Below are 12,811 nucleotides of genomic sequence, written 5' to 3'. Positions count from 1 at the left end.
TGTCTATTAATGGGCTTTATCTAAGCATTAGAATTTATCCAACATACCTACTGGGTGCTAAGTACTGTGCAAGACCGAGGTATTCAACCATAGAATGAGAAATGCATGATTGCAAGGTAGGCAGAAAAATAAACTCTGAAACTAAGTTACCCATTTTCAAATCTAAGCTTTTCTATTTCTTCTAATGCTGCGGCCTTGAGCTAGTGGCTTGCCTTTCCATGCCTCAGTTTTCTCATCTCTAAAACAGGGATAATAATGGCAATCACCTCGTAGGGTTGTTGTGAGAATCCAATGAGTTCACAGAAATAAAGTGTATCAATTTCATCAGAAAGGCGACTGTACCTAGTATCCTCAATTTATTTTAGCAATTATTGCTGTAGTTCCTGTCCTTACCAGGCTGCCATATAGTCTTCCACATTTTTCAAATGCGCGACTAGTTTCTAAACTTTGTATTTGCTACAAATTACACCCAGCCACTAATTCACTAATTTAAAGCCAAAGGCGTAATCGTATAAGGAAGTTTGAAGTTGATCTACTGAGAACATTTCATCACTGAGCCCAATCAATTACTTCCAAAGATTCAGATCAAGCCAGTTTTATAATTAGAGTAAAAGGTCATCTACATCATGTATTCTTCCAGTTACTAGGAAAATTTCCACCAGTGCCCATAGCACCTAGGGACTACAGTACACAGATACACACACACACATACACACGCACATCTCCTGCCACTGTGTTAAATTTCTTTAACAAAAGTTGTGCTATTGATGCAAATATCAAGCAAAGCAACTATTTGCTTCACCCTTGAAGCTAAGACTAATTTGTAGCATTCCCTGACGTGGAGCTTTCTGGAAAAATAAGACTGTTTATCTGAACACATTTACACTTTCTATGCAGACCCAGGAAAACATGTAAACAGCCTGATTTGTTTTCCAATCCAACCATCTTTTTCCCTTATAGAAAATCCAGACAGGTACCATAGTGGTCGGATTCAACATGCAAATAAGGAAGCTGTATGAGTCCAGCCCCAGAAAGTATCAGAATACCCATTCTTTTGACAAGTGAGGCCAGTCCAAGTCAAGACCTCCCAGTCTGAGACTGTGGCTGCTTCCCGGATGGAAATAACTGCTTCAATCCGGGCTGTGCCAATTCAGCCCCAGACATAAAGGTGATGAAGGGCTGATTTTGAAGCCCAAAGTCTTGCCTCAGGACCATTTAGAAAACACTGCTGGCTAGGGAGCCATCAGGCACACAAGTCAATGAAATATTACCCCTAATTGAGTGGGCCATTTGAGAATGCAACCAAGAATGTGTCCAAGGAGTCAGCACTCCCCTTTACAACTCCCCAAGCCCCTCCTGGGTTAGTATCCATTTAAAGAGAGAGGAGAAAAGACTACTTTCATCACTTAAGTATAAATGAATCAAAGTATGATATGGATAGGGGAGCAATCAGCTTCCCCTGAAGACTGATCTGTTAAAGCAAGTGAAGGTGATTCATTCGAATGTGATGTTCCTGAAACCCACTGCTGGATCATCGATTCCAGACTCTCCAAACACCCTCAGATACAGAGAGGTATTCAGGAGTTCAGGTGGGCTAAAGGATGCAGGAGAATTGGTGGCCTTTAAGACCAGGAAGGCTTTGGATACATCTGATCTGGTCTCCAAGGGCAAGCCAACCTAATCTCTAAGTCACTCTTCAATGTTCCATTAAGAAGTCTCCCAGAAAAACTAATCCCAAAGCCATTTCTGAAAAGACAAGTATCTCCCAATACCAAAGAGGCATACTCAAGTCAGCAGTAGCAAACTGAAACATTTTCTTTGACCCAAAGCGTGCTGCTACTGTTTTCATTTTAGTCAGTTGTCAGTATTGAAATTTCCTAGGGATTTTACATCTCTTGAAGATCACTTGACCCTCTATTTTCACGTGGAAATCAGCTGGAGTGGAGTGACAGCCACCTCCTCAGTCCCCAAGGTCTCCACTGGCCTCCTTGACATGCTGATGTAAACTGTTGGCCCCATGTAGGCACTGTCTCTGCAACTGCTGTCATGAGGTTACTCTGGTGCCTGTGTAGACAGGGACCAATTGACTAAGAATCTATGTTATAGGCTGAATGCAAACAAAGTAAAAAAAAAAAAAAAAAAAAGCCTCCATTGGCTTGATATGAAACCCCACCCAACAGATACCTCATGCTGGGTAGTGAAAAATTGTTTATTTAGATCCTGTCTCTTGGAAGGTATGACTCATGAGTGAGGCATCTTGAGCTAGCTGTCAGGTTTCCTTGGAGCATGGAATATATCCCAGTTTTGAAAGTACTAGAACCCAGGATGTCCTGTTCACTGAGGGTCAGTAACCTTTGCAATAAACTCTATTCCGGAAGATAATCTAAGCTTATCTCTTTCAAGAAATATTAAAGACCAAAAAAGTACCTTCTGCGTATCTTAAAGCTCCACTCCCTCTACACCTTTACCATTTTGCATTAAAATGGCTTCAAGAGACTTCATAGCAGTCATGAGCAGGGCCTCTAGGATCCAAATGCCCGGGTTTGTGCCCCAGTTCTAGTCCTTGCTACATAATCTTATAGAAGTCTCTTTACCTCCCTGAGCCACTGTCTCCTCTTGTGCAAATGAGATTAAAAATAGCGCCCCTATCATAGGGTAGTTGTGATAATTAAATAAAGTAGCACATATAAACATTTAATACAGTGCTTACTTATGTAGCACATTTTCCATAAATATTAGGTTAAAAAAATCAAATCTACAATGTGAATCTTTTCGCCTATAACTTGTTTAAACCTTTCACTCTAGCCTTCCTGTTTCTCCCATGGGCTACCCAAATATTACTTGGGTATCCCTACATTTTGTACTTCTGTCCCCAGAACTGCCCTCTCACTGTAATACTCTCCCTCTCAGAGAGAGAACTGATTCTAATCCATATACGATGCCTAATTCAATTCCCACTCTTCCTATGAAGCTTTCCCTGACTACCCTAAGCACATGCCTCTTCTGTAATCCAACCTGTGAACTGGTGAGTGTTTCAAAACTTCCCAAACCTCCCCAACAGAAATGATATTGTAATACAAGCACAACACTCTGAATGTGGCAAAGAGAAGAATAAGGTCCAGCTTCTCCTGCCATCACCATCATACCTGGATCTGCATGAAATGACATGGGTGCTTCACATCATCCAAAGCTTTAAAAGCATTTCACCTCCAAATTTCCTAAATTATTTGCACTAGAGGCTAATATCTGCTTTCCAGATATTTTATTTTATATTTTAACTACTGGCCCTAACATGATAAAATTGAAGGGTATTAAAATAAGGATTATTTCTTTATCTCTGATGGATGGTAAAAGCTTTAAAAGCAGAGGCAATAGTATGTATTGATAGAGATGAGAAATTTGGGGCTGTGAAAAAAAGAAGTGATCAAGGGTGATTCCTAGATTTGGGGATTAAAAACTGAGGGAATGGTGGTGATCTATTCTGAGGCAGGACACACTGAGGGAGATACGGGAATTTTGTTGGAGGTGAAGGGGAAATCAAGAGTTTTTTTATGTGTGAAATTAGAGGTGCCTAATAGATATCCAAATGGACCTATGACGAGAGCAATTGTATGAGTATGTAACTCAAGAGAAATATTAAGTTTAGAAATAGAAATTTGTCAATCATTAGTATAGAGATGACATTTAAAGCCATGGGACTAGATCCATCTACCTAGGGAGTGAGAATGGAAGGAAAAAAGGAGAGAGCTAAAGAAAGATTCCCAGAGCCAGCTCATGGGACTGGGAAGGAATAGGGAGTGAGATAGGAGGGACACTAGGAGATTGCAGCATAGCAGAAGCTCTGTGAAGAAAGTATTTCAAGAAGAAAGAGAAGTCAACTGTGACTAATGCTGCTAACAGGTAGAGTAGGATGGGGTCTAATTACCAGTCCTTGATTACAGCAAGATGGCAGCCACTGTGCCCTTGACAAGAAAGTCTCCATGGAGAGAGGTGGAGATTAGAGTATGATTAGAGAGAAAGAAGAGCATGGTGGGTACAATACAGGAAACTCTTCTGAGATGTTTGGTATAAAGGGGAGCAGCTATGTGGGTGGTGAATTACCCATGAGGAACAAGAGTAGAAGCAGGAAGACCTGTTGGAGGCTATTAAAATTGTCCAAGTGATAGAACAAGTTAATCTCTCAGATAAAAGAGGTTTGTTTCTCCAATTCCACTGAAACCTAAAAAATTAATACGCATGTTGCCAATATTCTGGCATAAGAATTGAGTGTTTGTGTTTTGCTTTTCTTTAAAGACAGGATTAAGAGTATTAGAAATAAAGAAGACCACAATATTATCTAATCAACTTCCATTGCAACTGAGCTGCCATTTTCCAGATAGAGAAACTAAGACTATGGAGATTAAATTATGTAACCAAAGACAGAAAATATCTGTGTAGAAACAAAATTAGAAATTAGAATGCTCAATTTTGTACTATCACCTTATACCACCTCTGTCCCTTATGTGTAATACTATACCACATCAAAACCTTATTCAATTCTTGTTTCATTGAAGCAGGCGTTTTAAAGTAAAGGTGAAAAACACAGGTTTTAGGCTCCACTTCTGACTTGGCCAGTCATTATCTATGTTACTTTGGTCAAGTTACTTTCCATCTCTAAACCTCAGTTTCTTCACTCATAAAATGAGAATACTAATAGTATCCACTCATACAGTTTTTGTCAGGATTACCTAAGTTAATGTACATAAAATCAAGATGCCAGACATACAGTTAGGACTTAATAAATGATAGCTATTTGTATGATTATTTATGTTTTATCTCTTTTAGTTCAGGTATGAACCCAGAGGCTAAACTCAAATTTCTCTGGAAGATCTTAGCAATTGAGAATTATCAGGAAAAAAAATTCCAAGTGAAAGATAACAACCAGTGTTCTCAAAGTGGTACCAGGGATCACATCTTAGGAAGATTGCAACACAGAGTAATAGCGAAACATCATTTGGAGGCTTATCTCATAGACAGCAGTAAGGAAATTCAAATTCACACAGACGTGGAGTTATTATTTTTTAATGCTGGTCTATTACTAGATAAGAAACTGTGGCACATATACACCATGGAATACTATGCAGCCATAAAAATGAATGAGTTCATGTCCTTTGCAGGGACATCGACGAAACTGGAAACCATCATCCTCAGCAAACAGACAGGAGCAGAAAACCAAACACCTCATGTTCTCACTCTTCACTGGGAGTTGAACAATGAGAACACAAGGACACAGGGAGGGGAACATCACACACTGGGGCCTGTTGTGGGGAGCAGGGCAACGGGAGGGAGAGCATTAGGACAAATACCTAATGCATTTGAGGCTTAAAACCTAGATGATGGGTTGACAGGTGCAGCAAACCAGCATAACACAAATATACCTATGTAACGAACCTGCACATTTAGCACATGTATCCCAGAACTTAAAGTAAAACAAAAAATAAAATTTTTAAATGCTGATCTATTACATTTAGTTATTCTCTGTGATTCACAAGCAGTCGTGAGCATTAGATCTTCCAACTGTACAAGGTAAACCAGGCGATTATTGTTATTATGCCCATTTTAGAGATGAACAAAATGAACCTATAGAGATGAAGAAACATTCTCAAGGCTGTGAAATCTAATAGGTGCCAGAGCCAGGACTAAAGCTCAGGACTTCAGAGTTTTCCATTTAGGTGTCTGATTACTTAGGGAGTCTAAGTACAGCTTCTGTAGCATTTGATGATTTTATGATGTGCTTTGGGATTTATAGATGTTATTTTGTTGGTTCCTCTCCACCTCATAATCCACAATAGCAGTGTCTGCCTTTTGTCTATGAAATGTATAAAAGCACCCAGAGGTTGTTAAGTGGTAGGTGCATCCAATAAATACATAAATCATAAAAATACAAAGAGCATAGGATGGCTGGTTTCCATTCTGACAAATCTGTTTCCCTTCTGACAAGAGATGCTGTCCTGTGGTTCTTCATGTGGGGAAATAAATGTCATAAGTTATCAACCATTTAGTATTATGGCTTGTAAGCACCTAGAGTCCCGTGGGGATTTAAATTTCAAATCGAGGCACATCATTTTTGAGGGTTGGTCTAGTCCTGTGCAGAGGCAGAGTCAGCGAATCTTTACAGAGATTGAGAGTCCTCAAAACTGTCTCTCCGGTCCCCAAAATATTTCCCCCCCCCTTGCCACAATCTCTGAAATTTCCACCTTTGTGTAGTTCTTTGGGTTAAGTTATTAAAGGTTCTTTCTTCATTTATTCCAGAAATATCTATTGAGCTATGATGTATAAGGCACTATTCTAGGTGTTAACTATGCAACAATAGGCAAAATAGATCCTTCCCTCATGAAGCTTATAATCTCTTGAGGAGTAGAAGGGTGGATGGCAGGGCTGGGAGATAAGAAGCAAAGAAATAAATATGATATGGATGAAGTGTCTTCATTCAACAAATATCAAGTACCTACTGTTTAGAAATTCAGCACAGATCCTAAGATAGTTTACCCAGGGGGTCATTTCAAATAATTTATCAGATTAGCAGCCAGTGACCTAATAAACTTGAGGAAATTGGAATCATGTCAAATGCTGTCTAGTGTCTGGTCTCTCTCTCCCCTGTCTGCCCTAAAACCATTCGATTTGGCTCTCTCTCTAGGATGAGTCCTCATGATGCATGTACAGCAAGGCATTCAGTAATGTCAGCAACCAACTTTTTGTACTTCCCCCATCATCTCTGCCAAATTATCCTGATAACTAGGCTTCTTTCATTTGTTCAATAAACATTCCTGAGTGTCTCCTATGTATTAAATACTAGCAGTACAAAGGTGCATGAGGTACTTCCTGCTCTAAAACCCCGACGGTTTCTAGCAAGAAGAGAGACAAGTAAAAAATAAATACATCGTAGCCCAGATGCTGAGGCCCTACTACTATTCACAGGCTTCCCTGTTATTTCTTCTAAATAAATTCACCCTCTAGATTCCCAATGATCTAGAGCAGAACTGTCCAATAGAACTTTCTGCAATGATGAAATGTTTCATATTTGTGTGCTATCAAATACGGTACCCATATACTTGACACATATGGCTATTAAGCAGTTAAAATGTGGTTAGTGCAACCAAGGAACTGAGTTGTTACATTTAATTAATTTAAATTTAAATCTAAGTAACTACATGTAGCCAATGGCTACCATACTGAAGAGTGCAAGTCTTGAATGAGTATTGTTTCCAGGTTGCACAAGTCTTGATAAGAGACTATAGAATTCAGGGGGCTAGGGTTCAAATGCCCAAAACCCCAGAATGTTTTCTGTGTCCTGAAAGTTTACATTATGACTGGTTTGACAGAAGAAGAATAAAAGCAGATCAGAGAATAGGTTTTCAAAATTGTTGATAGTAATTTATGTAAGTGATCAATAAAGAAAGGCCAGAGAAAAAGAAACTATATCATATAGCGGTAACGAAGGAAAGGCCTATGGGATTCCAGCAGGACACGGTTCCTCAAACATGTCTGAAAGACCTATCCATGTGGGAAAGGGATGATAAAATAGTCCTATAAGCACACTCACTCCCCTAATATGCATGTTATGTTATCACAATTTTAAAATGCTTTGTTGTCATAGCGTTTTTTAATATGGTGGCCTGAGGACTTCCTCATCTTTCCAGTGCTCACTTAGCATTTTTCTCTGGCCTATGGGAGGTGACAAGTGAATGTCTGTTGAAGAAAGAGACAGAGGGAGAAAATACAGTGACTGGCATGTTATACGTGGTTAAAAATCGTTGAATGAATGACAAGGCAATCACAGTGATTTGTACATGGTAGATACTCCGTAAATATTTAATAGATGTTTTCACTCGTGTATTATACAATCAAATTCAGCACAGCAAAATAATTACAACTGTCTTTGGAATTCACTGTAAAAGATTGTAATTATGTTTGTAAGTGTCAAGACTTAAGGTTAATGTCCAGATACTTTATCAAGGATCAACATATTTGAAAACAGGGACTGTACAATTGTGCTCCGGGCTAAAACTATTTACTTAACTTTCTTCATTAGTGGCTGGTGTCTATTATATCAAAAGAATATTAAATTTATGCTTAACTGTTTCTGTTTATTTTATAACAGGCTCAGGACTATTTCTCTAGAGCACTGAATTTCAAAGAGATCATGATTGGATAACAACTATCAGTTAAATATCTTCTTTTGCTAGTGAAAAAATAATCATAAGGATTATCTACTAGTTCATTGATCAGCCAACGTATTAATTAGGGTAACTTAGCTACTATAACCAACAAACCCTAACATTTCAGTGGCTTTACAAGATACAAATTTGTTTTTCATGTAACAATCCAAGGTGGTTTTTCCTAGTTGGAGTCCATTTTTTTCTCCTTGTGGTGATTCAGGACCGAGGCAACTTCAATTTTATAGCCCCACAGCATCTCACAGGGCCTTGAAGGCCTTTATGTTTGAACAGTAGATGGGAAGAGAAAAAGCAGAAATGATACACTGACTTCTTGGGAAACTCAGCTAAAAAGGGCTACACTCACATTCCACTGGAGAACTAGTCACGTGCCCACACATGGATGCAAGTGGTGCTGGGAAATGTAGTCCCTGGCCAGGCAACTGCCGCTCAGTGCTAGCTAGGTGCACAGGATGGAAAAAGGATAACATATTTCTGGTGGACTACTATCCATCTTTGCCACAACCAGCATCTGCCCTCTGCCAGAATTCTGAAGTTGAGCTGGGGAAAGCACATAATACATGGCCCTAAATAAAAGTTACTGCTCTTTCAGAGAAAATAGTAATAGCATTAATCAAAGTGTCACTAAACTCAATTCTCCAAACAGGAATTCAGAGGGAAAATTTGTGGCAAACATCTAAGGACAGTGTGCCCTTCACTGCCAACGAGAGAATGTCTCCTTGCCTGTACATGAGAGAAAGCTGCCTTGTTTGCGTTGTTTCTTCTCATGCATTTGTGAAGGGGCACTCTCTTCCATGAAAGGGCCGTATACACAAAATGACCCCCACATGGCCAAGGAGCCAAGAAACCAAAAAAAGAGACAGACAAATCCAGTTTTTCGGCAGAGTGTTAGGGGAACTTACAGACAGAAGCATGGTCTTGGGCAGCCGCAAGACAGGTAGTTCTTCAACCTGTTACTCCCAGACCCAGGGCTTATAGACCATAACGAAAGGGGGTAATTATATGGACAGTTAAAGGTAACCCTCCAGGTCAGGCAAGAATGCTACATGCATCATAGCCTATAATTAGTACAATAACATCAAGGCTGACATGTTCTCACACTAGGGAAGTAAATAATGTAGAAACACAGAGGCATTCACAGGACTGGGGTTAATCAGAAGTCAACATGGGAGATTAGCATTCAAGATGAAGTCACTTCTGTCTCCACACCCTCCAACCGTCTCCATCTCACAGTAACTTTGCTGAGCAGCCCAGCTGTGACCCTTTCCCCATCTCTCTCTGCCCACCATGACCAGCTTCAAAGTGTGCCAGACCATCTGATATGCAATTGGAGGGAAGAATTTAGGAGATGTTAGTTCCTTCCACCTCCTTTGTCCTGAAATGTTAAGATTGTACCTGTCAGAAGAAGGAGAATTTGAATATCAGTGATTTGTGACTCTTATTTTGGTAGTTTCAGCTTCAAAGTCAGGTTTCCCCAGTGGTGAGACAACACAGAATACACTGCTCTGTTGTCAGAGTCATGAATTACTGTTGTATTGATGACACTGGAACAGTGTTATATGAATATCTCTCCATGAATAAATATAGTGTAAGCCCCATATTTCTTGTTCATTAGAATGGCCTAAACCACTAAAGCAAGAACATTTCTTTTTTTAAAATTTTTAATTTTATTTTATTTTATTATACTTTAAGTTCTAGGGTACCTGTGCACAATGTGCAGGTTTGTTACATATGTATACATGTGCCATATTGGTGTGCTGCATAGATTAACTCATCATTTACATTAGGTATATCTCCTAATGCTATCCCTCCCCGCTCCCCCCACCCCATGACAGGCCCCAGTGTGTGATGTTCCCCTTTCTGTGTCCAAGTGTTCTCATTGTTCAATTCCCATCTATGAGTGAGAACATGCGGTGTTTGGTTTTCTGTCCTTACGATAGTTTGCTCAGAATGATGGTTTCCTGTAAAGCAAGAACATTTCTATGCCAAACAATTCTTCCCCTTGGAATTCCATTGTTCTCCTATTGTAAAAGAAACTAGATTACCAATGTGTACAGTCACCCCTGCAATCATGTTTGTACTAAAATATATGTATTAATACACATCAAATTCATATTATGGAAAGTGAACAATGATTCCATTGCTATTACTCCAAAAATAACAGAATCTACCTCCTAGGGAGGTTGGGAGGTAAAAGTGAGATAATATACAGAAAGTACCCATCACTGTCTCTAACACACATCAAACACTTATTAAATATTATTATTATGCTGGTTAATTTTAGGTGTCAACCTGACTGTATTAAGGCAAAGCTGGTAAAGCATTATTTCTTGGTGTGTCTGTGAAGGTGTTTCTGGAAGAGATCAGCACTTGAATCAGTGGACTGAGAAAGGAAGATCTACCCTCACTCAGCATGGGCCAGCACCATCCAATCAGCTGAGGGCCTGGAGAGAACAAAAGGCAGAGGATTTACTCCGTCTCTTGTGCAGCCGGGACAATCTTCTTCTCCTGCCGTTAGACATCATAACTCCAGGTTCTTCTGCCTTTGGACTCCAAAACTTGCAGCAGCAGCAGCCCCCTAGTTCTCAAACCTTCTGCCTCAAACCTTACACCATCAGCTTCCCTGGTTCTGAGGTCTTTGGATTTGGACTGAGCCACACCAGTGGCTCACCACCAGCCGGTCATAGGACTTCCCAGCCTCCATAATCATATGAGCCAATTTTTGTAATAAATCCCTGCTTATCTCTCTGTCCTATTTATCTATTTATTTATCTAACTATCTATTTATCTGTCTATCTGTCTGTCTATGTGTCTGTTTATCTTTTTGGTTCTGTCTCTCAGAAGAACCAGACTAATACAATTACCTTTCATTATTATAATCTGATGCTAGTGGACATCTATTACCCTTTTGGATACTAACACTCCAGTTTTCTTTTGAGGAACATTTCCACATCAATCTTAGTAGGCCATTACTACTCAGTCTTCAGGAATGAGTCCATGATTTAGGCCTGATCAAGTAACTACACAGTGACTGACCAGTTTGAGGATGGTCAGGTGACCCACACTGACTCAGAAAAGTACTCCCCAGAAATTTGCTGGAACTACTTACGAAAAAGTTGTCTCAGATTTCTGTTATCCTTCCTAGTTGGAAGGACATGAGTTTAGAGCAGCCAGGGACCAACCACCATGAGGAGAAGGTATACATGCAGATAAAGTCAATCGGAGGGAAGGAGAGCTGAGAGATGGGAGGAAATCAAGCCTCATGATAATACTTAGAAACTAAACTCCATATGCATCCTCTCCCGCAAAAAAAAAAAAAAAAAAAAAAATTCCTTCTTTTGCTAAAGCTCATTTAAGTGGGATTCTGTCACTTGCAACTGAAAGAGGTAAAATGGGAGCAATTAGGAAAATGTGACAAACATCTGACATCATTTGTCAGTGAGAGAATATGCATAAGAATTAAAACATTAAAATGTAAGTTGTTTTAAAGTTTAAAGATACTTTTGTATGTTATAACCTGCGTTAGGTTATTAACACAAACTGCCACAACAGATGAGCCCTAAAAGCTTAGCACACAAAGGTTTATTTCTTGTTCACATCACAGTCCACAGGACTTAGGCAGCCCTCCTCTGATCCCCACAGCAGGGAAGGAGAGGGTTGAAGTATTACCCATAAGGATTTAAAGGTCCAGTCCCAGAACTAATGTACATTACTCCTGCCCACATTCTTTTGGACAGACTCAACCACATGGCCCCAACTTACTGCAAGGCAGGCTAGGAAATGTAATCTTCCTGCATGCCCACAAAGAGGAAACAGTCTGGTGAATGTGGCATGATCTTTCCACATCTCCTTTTATTTGTTGTGTCCAGTCCTCCTACCAGACAGGCAGAAGCCCAGGAATATGGACTCCAGTTGGACTGTTTGGGTCCCAGAAGCCTACCTGGCTATGGGGTCAGGTGTCAACAACGGCACGTAAAACTAAGGTGGGTGTTCTGGAAGGCAACATGCCACAGTGAAAGTAAAACTGTTCACCAATCTAAAGAAGTCAGAGAGGGTGAGAGAAATGAAGTGCACATTTAACCTGATAAGGAGAGACAAGGTGGAGGTTAGAAGGCAGAGCCTGGAGGAGTTCCTCAGCTATGACAATAGAGCCACAGACCCTTTTTTGTGGAGCAATAGCAGCCTTTGTGTGGGTAGGACAGGGATACTCATAATATTCCCTTGACATCGGCATGGAAGATATTATCAACCCTGTTTCTTAGATGAGGTTGGGGGATTCACCCCCAAATAGTGGTCTGACGAAAGCTATGGTCCCTCTGGAGGTTTCACAGAGATGAGGTGACTTGCCCAAGGTCACACAGCCAGTAAGAAGTACAAACAGGATTAAACCTAAGGCTTCTGACATCCAATTCATGGTGCAGGAGCTGGACTATTAACCCTACACAGCCCTCTCCACTCTCTGTCCTCAGCAAGTCCCTGTCCCTGTTGGTAAACAAGAAGACAATGAGTCCAAGATATTCAGATTTCTACGAAGTAGGGAATGCTCTTAGAGAGGCTAGGACTTCTCCCAATAAGTGTGTCCCCTCTGTCCCTAT

Source organism: Colobus angolensis, unplaced genomic scaffold, assembly GCF_000951035.1.
Source record: "Colobus angolensis palliatus isolate OR3802 unplaced genomic scaffold, Cang.pa_1.0 Scaffold27, whole genome shotgun sequence".
NCBI lineage: Eukaryota > Metazoa > Chordata > Mammalia > Primates > Cercopithecidae > Colobus > Colobus angolensis.
Note: the sequence above shows the minus strand (reverse complement) of the source record.